General features: G+C 38.1%; 1 pseudogene; it reads left to right on the plus strand.

The window, feature by feature from the left end:
* The first annotated feature begins 4,706 nt into the window (after positions 1–4,706).
* Positions 4,707–6,449, plus strand: LOC116587180 (annotated as a pseudogene).
* The last annotated feature ends 3,430 nt before the right edge of the window (positions 6,450–9,879 follow it).

Raw genomic sequence — 9,879 nt, forward strand, 5'->3', positions numbered from 1 at the left:
CCTGTTGAGTGGGAAGCCCAATGTGGGGTTTGATCCCAGGACCCTGGGTCCATGACCTCAGCTGAATGTGGAGGCTTAATGACTGAGCCACCCAGGCGCCCCTTAACCTACCACATTCTTAACCAAGAATATATGATAGTAGATTTCGTGCCACAATATGACTGGGTCTGGAAGTAGACAAGGCTAATTTCTTCAAAAGCTACAATCAACATGGGACTGCAGGTTTGGGCCAGTACAATCAGAGAATAAATTTAAAAATTTTAGAAGGGAGAAGACAAAATTGCCATTGCTTGTAGATTAAATAATAATTTATATAAAATATAAGAGAAGTTACAAATTATGAAAATTAATAACGGAGTTCAAGGTCCGCAAGGTTGAGAAATAAAAATATCATTAAACAAAGACAAATAGCATTGCTTTATACCAGCAATAATCAATTAGAAAATAAAATATTATTTACAATAACTCAAATACTAAAAACTATGAGCTGGCCTACGGAAGGTCATTATAGAGAAAATTTTAAATTTAAAAGAAGAGAGCAGATTTGAAGAAATGGAAAGTCACACATATAAATGATTTTACAATTTAAAGATATAGATTTCCACTAACTGATTTAAAAATTCAATGCAATTACAATAAAAATTTCAGCAGAATATTTTGGGAAAACTAGATAAAACTCCTTCTTAAATTACTATGGAACAATAAAGGGCCTTAAACAACTAAGACAGTTTTGAAAAAGAAGAACAAATAAGGAGCTTGACTTTAGCAGATACTAAGAAATACTATAGATATTAAGAAGAACTATAATAATTAAAATAATATACTTCTGGTCAAAGGAAGAATGACAAATAAATAACAGAGTTATGAAACAGACCCTGTATGAGAACTCTTGGGATCTTAGGGTAGAAAAAGATGCTTTAAAATAGACCCTGAAGGGGGCACCTGGGTGGCTCAGTTGGTTAAACCACTGCCTTTGTTCGGGTCATGATCTGAGGATCCTGGGATCGAGTCCCACATTGGGCTCCCTGCTTGGTGGGGAGTCTGCTTCTCCCTCTGACCTCTTCCCTCTCATGCTCTCATTCTTTCTCTCTCTCCTCTCTCTCTCTCTAAAAAAATAAATGAAATCTTTAAAAAAAAAAAAAATTAGACCCTCAAAGTATAATCCCTGAAAAGATTAAGGATGGAGTTTGGCTATATCAAAACAATTCAAAGTTCCTATTGAATAGGGGATACTATATACAATACTAAAAAGTGACTGATAGGGGCGCCTGGGTGGGTCAGTCATTTAGCATCTGCCTTTGGCTCAGGTCATGGTCCCAGGGTCCTGGGATTGAGCCCCGCATTAGGCTCCCTGCTCAGTGGAAAACCTGCTTCTCCCTCTCTCACTCCCCCTGCTTGTGTTCCCTCTCTCACTGTGTTTCTCTCTGTCAAATAAATAATCTTTAAAAAAAAAAAAAGTGACTCATATACTGAAGATCTTTACAACATCTCTAACAGACAAACCATTAGTTTCTAGAATATATAAGGAATTTTTAACAATCAACAAGGAAAAGACAACCCAACAGAAAAACGGGTAGAAGGTATGAATAGGTAATTCACTGAAAATCTAATCAGGAAAAATTTGAAGAGATGTTTAATCTCACTTATAATAAAAAATGTTAATTAAGGAGCGCCTGGGTGGCTCAGTGAGTTAAAGCCTTTGCCTTCAGCTCCGGTCATGATCCTGGTGTCCTGGGATCGAGCCCCGCATCGGGCTCTCGGCTCAGCTGAAAGCCTTCTTCCTCCTCTCTCTCTGCCTGCCTCTCTGCCTACTTGTGATCTCTGTCTCTCAGGTAAATAAACAACATCTTTAAAAAAAATGTTAAGACTAGGGTGCCTGGGTGGCTCAGTGGGTTAAAGCCTCTGCCTTCGGCTCAGGTCATGATCCCAGCGTCCTGGGATCGAGCCTCACATCAGGCTCTCTGCTCTGCAGGGAGCCTGCTTTCTCCTCTCTCTCTCTCTGCCTGCCTCTCTGCCTACTTGTGATTTCTGTGAAATAAATAAATAAAATCTTAAAAAAAAAATGTTAAGACTATCAGGAGCTATCAGTTGATACTATTCATACTGACAAAATTTAAGCATTGAATATATCACCTACTAGCAAAAATATGGAGAAATAGGAACCCTCTTGCAAACCAGGTAGGAGCCTAAGCTGGTGTGATCATTTTGGATTACAATTTGGCAGGATGGAGTGATACTAAGTATGTGTATACCTTGTGATTCAGGAACTCCACTCCTGGTACAGTGAGGTATAGGGAATGCAAGGAGATGCAGGGAGGACACTGCATGATTGTTCCTGGTGTTAAGTGTTGGAGGCAACTTACATGTCCCTCACTAGGGGAAGAGTATGATAGAACATTTGCCTAAGATAGGAAAAAAATGCAGTAACCAAAAGAAAATGAATTAGATCTTCATATAGTAGCATGGCTGGATCTCACAATGGCATATACATACAATGGAGTACTATCCAGCCTTTAAAAAAAAGAAGATTCTGCAATGTGCGACAACATGGATGAATCTGGAGGACATTATGCAAAGTGAAATAAGCCAGTCATAGACAAATGTTGCATGATCCCACTTACATGAGATATCTAAAATAGATTCACAGAATCAAAGAGTAGAATGGTGGTTGTGGGCCTGGGGGAAGAGAAAAATGGGGAGCTATTAACCAAAAGTCATAAAGTTTTAGTTAAGCAAGATGAGTAAACTTTAGAGATCTAGGTACAATGCTGTACCGAGAGTTAACAATATGGTATTAAACACTTAATTTGTTAAGAAGGTAGATCTCATATAAATGTTCTTACCATAGTAAAATAAGTGAAATAAATGAGGTTTATAGCAAAATAACAGTTGTGCAAATTTCTAAAAAATGATTTCATGCATACCAAATAATATTTTTACAGCTACACATATATACACATGAACAAAGGTATAACATTATGAAGGAAGTTTCCACATTGCAAACAAAAGAATGGGGATCTATGAAAGGATAGGAAATGGGAACAGAGATAAGGATGAAGGAAAAGAATAAATTGAAAGGAAGGGACTTGCGTGGACCAATTAAGTGCTAAGAACTAAAGAGCATGATTAACTCAATTCTGTATAGGCAAAGACCCAAAAAAAGGGAAGGTGGGGGGAAAAAAAACTACTTAAAGATACCAACTTGGGATCTCCTCCGTAAGACATTTAAATGAGGTTTCATCATCCAGAATTCAGGCAATAGCTGCTTTTAAATGATCTATGGAGGAAGTAGCCTTTTGCTCCTGAGGTCCTAAGGTTCAAACTGTCTACACATCAAAAGAAATCAACTTAATTTATAAATTATGCATTCTCTCTTCCTTTCATATGTCTATCCATCTAGTTATAACCTAAAGCATAATCATTTTATGGTGCCATAATATATAAAGCATTTTCATGTGAACTATACCATTTTTGGAACTATACCACTTGATTTTCACAAAAATATGTAAAGGTATTATCAAAGGTGAGTTAGATGTTATTATAATTATTATTGGTTTCTCCTTTTATAGATTGTAAGCACTCCCATTTTGCCCAAGTCAAGTTAGTGGAAAGAGCCAGAACCAGGGATTGAATCCAGATCATGTGACATAAAAATCTCATGCTCTGTTCACTGAATTCATTCCCTAGAGGTGAGTGAGCCCAATACACTATTTTCCTCAACCATGGATGTCTCTGGGAGGAAGGAAATATTACAAATATTGAGGAAACTGTAGCTCAGAAGCTTTAACCAGAGTCTGACATTGACAACTGTAGGCCCCAAGACTCAAATTCTGGTTCTGCTCCTTACTCAGCAAAAGGCCATCACTGAAACGGCGTCAGACCAAAGGTCTCTACAAAATGGGCTTCTTAAAAATACAGAAGCAAATATTTAAAAATTTACTAGCAGCTCTGAGTCATTTTAAGGGCCCAGTGAGCCCTCCAGAGGTTCCTGCAGTCTCTCAGACTGGGCTTCGGCTTGCAAGGAAACACTGCAGGCAGTGGACTGGTGGCACCAGAATCACCTCCCAGCCTGTCTGTGCAAGGCCACCCAGCTTTCTGCTCTGAGAGCCAGAAATCAGGGATGATATTTCCCTTGCATTGTGATTGGGCACATTTAATGGACGGGCAGGACTTTAGACAGAATGTGTGCTTGTTCCTTTATATTTACAACATCCCTGATGGGGTCAGTGAAAATTCCCAAATAGCTACTAACTCCTTAAACAGTGTTGGAAGGTCTGTAACCAAACTCAGGAACTGTGGTTCCCATCCCTAGCTAGGCAATAGAATCACCTGAGGAATTTACAAAAACACTGATGTCTTTACCCGGTAGACCAGTTAAATAAGAATCTCTTGAGAGTAGAACCCATGTATCAGAACCTTGTTTAAAATCTCCCTAGATGGTGATGAATACGTTCTGTAATTAGATAGTGGCGATGATTGTGCAACTTTGTGGATAAGAAGCACTGACTTGTGCACTTTAGCAGGGTCATTTTTATGGTATGTCAAATCATACCTCAGTAAAATTAAAAAAAAAAAAAACAATCTTTTCTTGATTATTCTAATGGATAATCTGGGCTAAGAATCACTATGAGATTTGAGAGTGCTTTCTAACCTGACCTGCCCCTTGGAATCTGCTGGGGAGCTTTAAAAAATACAGAAGTCTCATCATGACCGCCATAGATTCTGATGTTATTGGTCTGGGCATCAAGAGTTTAAAAACCTCTCCAGGTGATAATAACATGTAGCCAGGTTGAGATCACTGGTCTGGAATGGTGACCTTTAACCGGGGTTCCCCAGAGGAGCACCTGGGAACTTATGAGAAAGGCAAGTTCTTGGTCCCACACTAGACCTACTGAATCAAAAAACTCTGGGGTTAGGTTCAGGAATCTATGTTTTAATAAGCCTTCCAGATGATTCTGATGCCAGCTGCAGTTTGAGAACTCCTGTTTTAGCTCTCAAGGGAATTACATTCCAGTACAGCTATCCTTGAATTTCCCTAATCCCTAAATATTTGTGTTCCAGATGTAGAAAATGTTTTCATACCTAGCACCATGGTAGACAACAGTAACTGAAGGTCTAGATGGAAAGTGACCCACTTGGAACCAATTAGTGAGGAGGAAACTATGTAAGACACAGGGTTATAAGGTTTCTCTTCTATAAAAGCATGTTAGTTTCAGCCTGGTGAGTTGAGGTTGGGAGCAGGAGGATCTGAACATACTAGACCCAACTTGGGGAGGGAGGGAGAAAGAGAAGGGGATGGGCATAAAGAGTTTGCTGCCTGCTGGGGGAAGAGGTACTAACCTGGGGGTTGAGGCTGGTAGAACAAGGAGGCCTTCTTGAGGCGGAGGTCGGTGGAGGCTTTGATCAACGTAGCAGCTTCATTTGTGACCACAGCAACTACCACTTCCGAGATGGAGGTGGTAATTTCAGAGGCAATGGTGGCCCCAGAGGAGAATTTGGACAAGGAGGTGGCCGCAGAGGCTTTAACAGAGACCAAGACCAAGGACCTCCAGAACATGTAGCTGTATTAGGGGAGTTCCTGTATCCCTGTGAAGATGACATAGTTTATAAATGTACTACAGGCAAAAACGCCAATGCTGCAGTTTATTTAGAGAACAAAGAACAAATTAGCAAAGTGAGCGAAATATTTGGACAACTTAGAGATGTTTGTTTTTCCATTAAATTGTCAGCAAATATGAAGATATTTTCCTTTAAAAAACTGCAGAAGTCTTATATAGACCCATCGAAACTGCTACCACCACAGAGGTTTTTACCTCGACCTCCAGGTGGGAAGTGACCTCCAAGAGAAGGTGGCAGGAGGAGGGGGAGGAGGTGGCTGAGGTGACAGAGGTGATGGCTTTAGAGGTAGCAAGAGAAGATTGAAGTGGAGGTTTCAGAGGAGGAAGTGGAGGTGGTGGTTTCAGAGGGAAACGACATGAAGTATAACCGTTGACAGAGAAACCTCCTTCATGATCTACTTCTATAGATCAGAAACTTGTTTCTTGACCAAGTCTTGAAGAACTGGTCACTTTATGAGTGGAACGATAATGTCCATGCCATACAAAAGTGCGTGCAAGAAAATAGGCAATTTTGCTCTAAGAGAGTATGAACGAGTCTTTTAATGTTCTCCACAATGCTTGGAACTCTGTGGGTCCTTAATAAATGGTCAGTTTTCATTTGAAGCATTAAAAAAGAGAATGTTAATTTCAGTTCTCACACCAAATCCTTGAAGTTAGAATTACAAAATACTACCTACATAAGTCTGTTTTTCATGTATTTTGAAACTCAAAATACATTGTGTAACCTCAAATCCTTTCTTGTTCTTGGGCTTTTTAATCCAGAGACTCCTGGGGCACCTGGGTGGTGCAGTCAGTTAAGCCCCCAACTCTCAAAACAACAACAACAAAAAAAGTGCCCTGGACTCTTGGTTTCAGCTCAGGTCCTGATCTCAGGGTCATGAGACTGAGCCCGCAGTCACCTCAGCCCTGATAGAGTCTGCCTAAGACTCTCTCTCCCTTTGCCACTGCACTCACTCTAATAAATAAATAAGTAAATCTTCAAGCCAGTGATTTTCTTTTTTCTTGGTTTTGCTCAATAAACGACTCTTCTTTCCACCTTCTGCAGTCATTTGAGAACGTTGTTGGAAAAGCTTTGACATTCTAGAAAATACATTGTTTAGAATTTTGTTTTCTAAGTTTGTAATGAAAAACCTAGATTTAAATTTGTATTAAAGATTTTGAGATAAATTTTTTTCTACCTGCCTGCCCCCAGGTGTGAAATGTTACTGCATCGTTAATTATAGACTCTTAATGAAGCAGAATTCTGTAGATTTTCAGCATTTGTGGCAACCTCTTAATAATATTGATCTAAAATCAGTCTTTGAAGAAATGGCTACATTATTTGTCTTATGTTAGGCCACTTTGATATAACGAGGTTGCTAATAATTTATCCCCCTAACACTAATTACTCCCAAATTACAAATAGAAGACTCAGAACCTATTGTGAAGTCTAGTTTATTTGAGAGCATTACAGACACACACACCCTCCTCCAGGCTCATTAACAGAGGGATGACACAGCAATATTTCTGGGGACTGAATTTTGACCACCCTTTCATTTGAATAGAGAGATAAGTTGCAAATCTAAGACTTACGTCCTTGAAATTGTGCCTTTAATTTGGCTTCCAAAGTCTGTCAGCATCAGAATATAGTTTTGTATACCTCTGTCTACCTCTTACTCTCCCAACTAAGAAGTCTTCAACTCCTACTGCTAGACATATGCCTCAGCCCTTGAGCCTTATCCCATTCCCAATGGGGCCTTGCCTTGGTACGCCATCACCATGGTGACATTCAGCCATCCCTCAAGAGGCCTGAGCAGGTGAGTCAATGCATGGAGCTCATTATCCCACAGAGCCAGAGAAGAGAGTAATGCATAAAAGAGTAGTTGGAAATCATGGCAGATAAGTAAAAGACAGTTATTAGGACCATTTATGGTAATTCTTTAGATGATACACAATTAAGTAAAATCAGAAAAGAATGAGGTTGGAAATAATTGGAAATAAGGTCAGTGAATTGGATATGAGGGAAATATTCTCTAGTGAAGAATGAATCTTGAAACATCGGATAGTCATTTCTATAAACTTATTGGGAGTTACTTTCAAAAAATCATACATGAAAAAATTCTCAGTGAGTTGGTAGGATCGTTCTGCCTTGGAGAGCCTGGGAAGTCCTTTTAAATGTGTCTGTCTCACTAGTTTTCAGGACTCCCTACGTCTTGCAAATAGATTTCTACTCATTCTCCATGGAGTTTATTGTCCAAATATTATTAATAACATTTTTTAGAAGTTATAATCATACATAGTGACTGATCCATTATTGTTCACTCATAACATATCAATAAACTCCCAAAGTAGATAATTATATCATTATGCAACATGATCTCTGAATATAACAGGTGTGGGTAGAAGGGGGCACAGACAAGATGACAGCAAAAGATCTGCTCAGGGATGAACTCTTTTAAAAAAATTGACTAGTTTTTCATAAACATTACCACCTGAAGATAATCAGAAAATATACCTGATAGCATATACTTTGTTTTTCTTCTGGTACTTGAATTACTCCTTCTGTGATAATTTTTTTAAAAATTCACATGAAAAAAGATTTTATTATATAACCAATCTAAACAAAATGTATTTTTTGTTAGCTTTAAAGTGAAATTACATATAGTTTTATACTCATGATAGCCTAAATAAAAGAGATTAATAAAATAATTGTTAGCATATATTCTTTTTAGAGCCTCAGTAGAAATGACAAGAAGCTAGTTTTAAGAGAGTTAATAAAATATTTTTCTCTCTAAAAATCAGGGAGGATTATATAAAAATATGAAATGGAAATCTTTTAAATTATAATGGAAGAGGGGGTATATTAACTCTCAAGTAGCATAAGAAGAGAATTTCTTTATATTTCTGCTATGAAAAGAACTATTGCCTCAAGGCTCAAAAAATAAGAGACCTCGTGATTCCAAAAGCAATTGAATAAAACCATCTCTTTGTAGTTTTCACAGATAGTTCAAATGTGTAGGGAAGAGCTAAATGTGAGTATAAAAATTGGTATGTTTTCTGAAACTACTTTTTTAAATTAATAAACTTTATTTTTTTAGAGCAGTTTTAGGTTCACAGCAAAACTGAGCAGAAAGTAGAGTTCCAGGAGACATTCTGCGTGCTGCCCCGCGCCACAAGACTGCCCCTACTGTTGTAGTACTCTACTAGTGTAAAACATTCATCAGAGTTGGTGGAATTACACTGACACTTACACTATACTACCTAAAGCCTATAGTTTACATTAGGGTTCATTCTTGGTGATGTACATTCTCTGGGTTTGAACAGTGTATTATGACTTGGGTCCATTGTAGTACCATACAGAGTAATTTCACTGCCCTCAAAACCCTCTGTTCTTGGCCAGTTCAATCCTCCCTCCTCCTTAACCCCTGGAACTACTGATCTTTTTACTGTCTCCACGGTTTTATTGCCTTTTTCACAATGTCAGTCACATCGTTGAGACACATAGTAGGTCGCCTTTCCAGATTGGCATCTTTCACTTAGTAATAGACTTTTAGGATCCATTCATGTCTTCTTGTGGGTTGATAGCTTATTTTTTTTTATTGTGAATAATTAATATTCACTTGTCTGGATGTATCACAGTTTACTTATTCATTCACTTACTGACAGATATCATGAATGCTTCCAGGTTTTGATGATTCTGAAGAAAGCTGCTATCAACATTCACATGCAAGTTTTTGCATGAATATAAGTTTTCAGTTCATTTGGATAAATACCAAGGAGAGTAATTGCTGGGTAATATGGGTAAAATATGTTTAGTTTCATAAGAAACTACCAAATTGTCTTCCAAACTGACTGTACCATTTTGCATTCCTGCCAGCAATGAGTGCGATTTCCTATTGCTTCCATGTCCTTGTCAACATTTGGTGCTGTCTGTGTTGCAGATTTTGGCTGTTCTGTGTGTAGTTGTATGTCATTATTTTATTTTGAATTGTTCCTGATCTTAGTGGGAAAGCTTTGAGTTTCACACCATTAAATATGATGTTAGCTGTAGATTTTTAAGATGATATTCCTTACCAAGTAGAAGAAGTTCCCCCTCTAGTCCTAGTTTGCTGAGAATTTTTATCATGTGTGAGTATTAGATTTTGTCAAATGCTTTTTTCTGCATCTGTTAGTATGATCCTGTGATTTTTCTTCTTTAACCTGTTGATGTAATGATTATATCAACTGATTTTTGAATGTCGGATGAAACTTAGTATACCTGATATGCTAATCCCACTTGAGG

The sequence above is a fragment of the Mustela erminea genome, chromosome 3 (genome assembly GCF_009829155.1).
Source record: "Mustela erminea isolate mMusErm1 chromosome 3, mMusErm1.Pri, whole genome shotgun sequence".
Taxonomy (NCBI): Eukaryota; Metazoa; Chordata; class Mammalia; order Carnivora; family Mustelidae; genus Mustela; species Mustela erminea.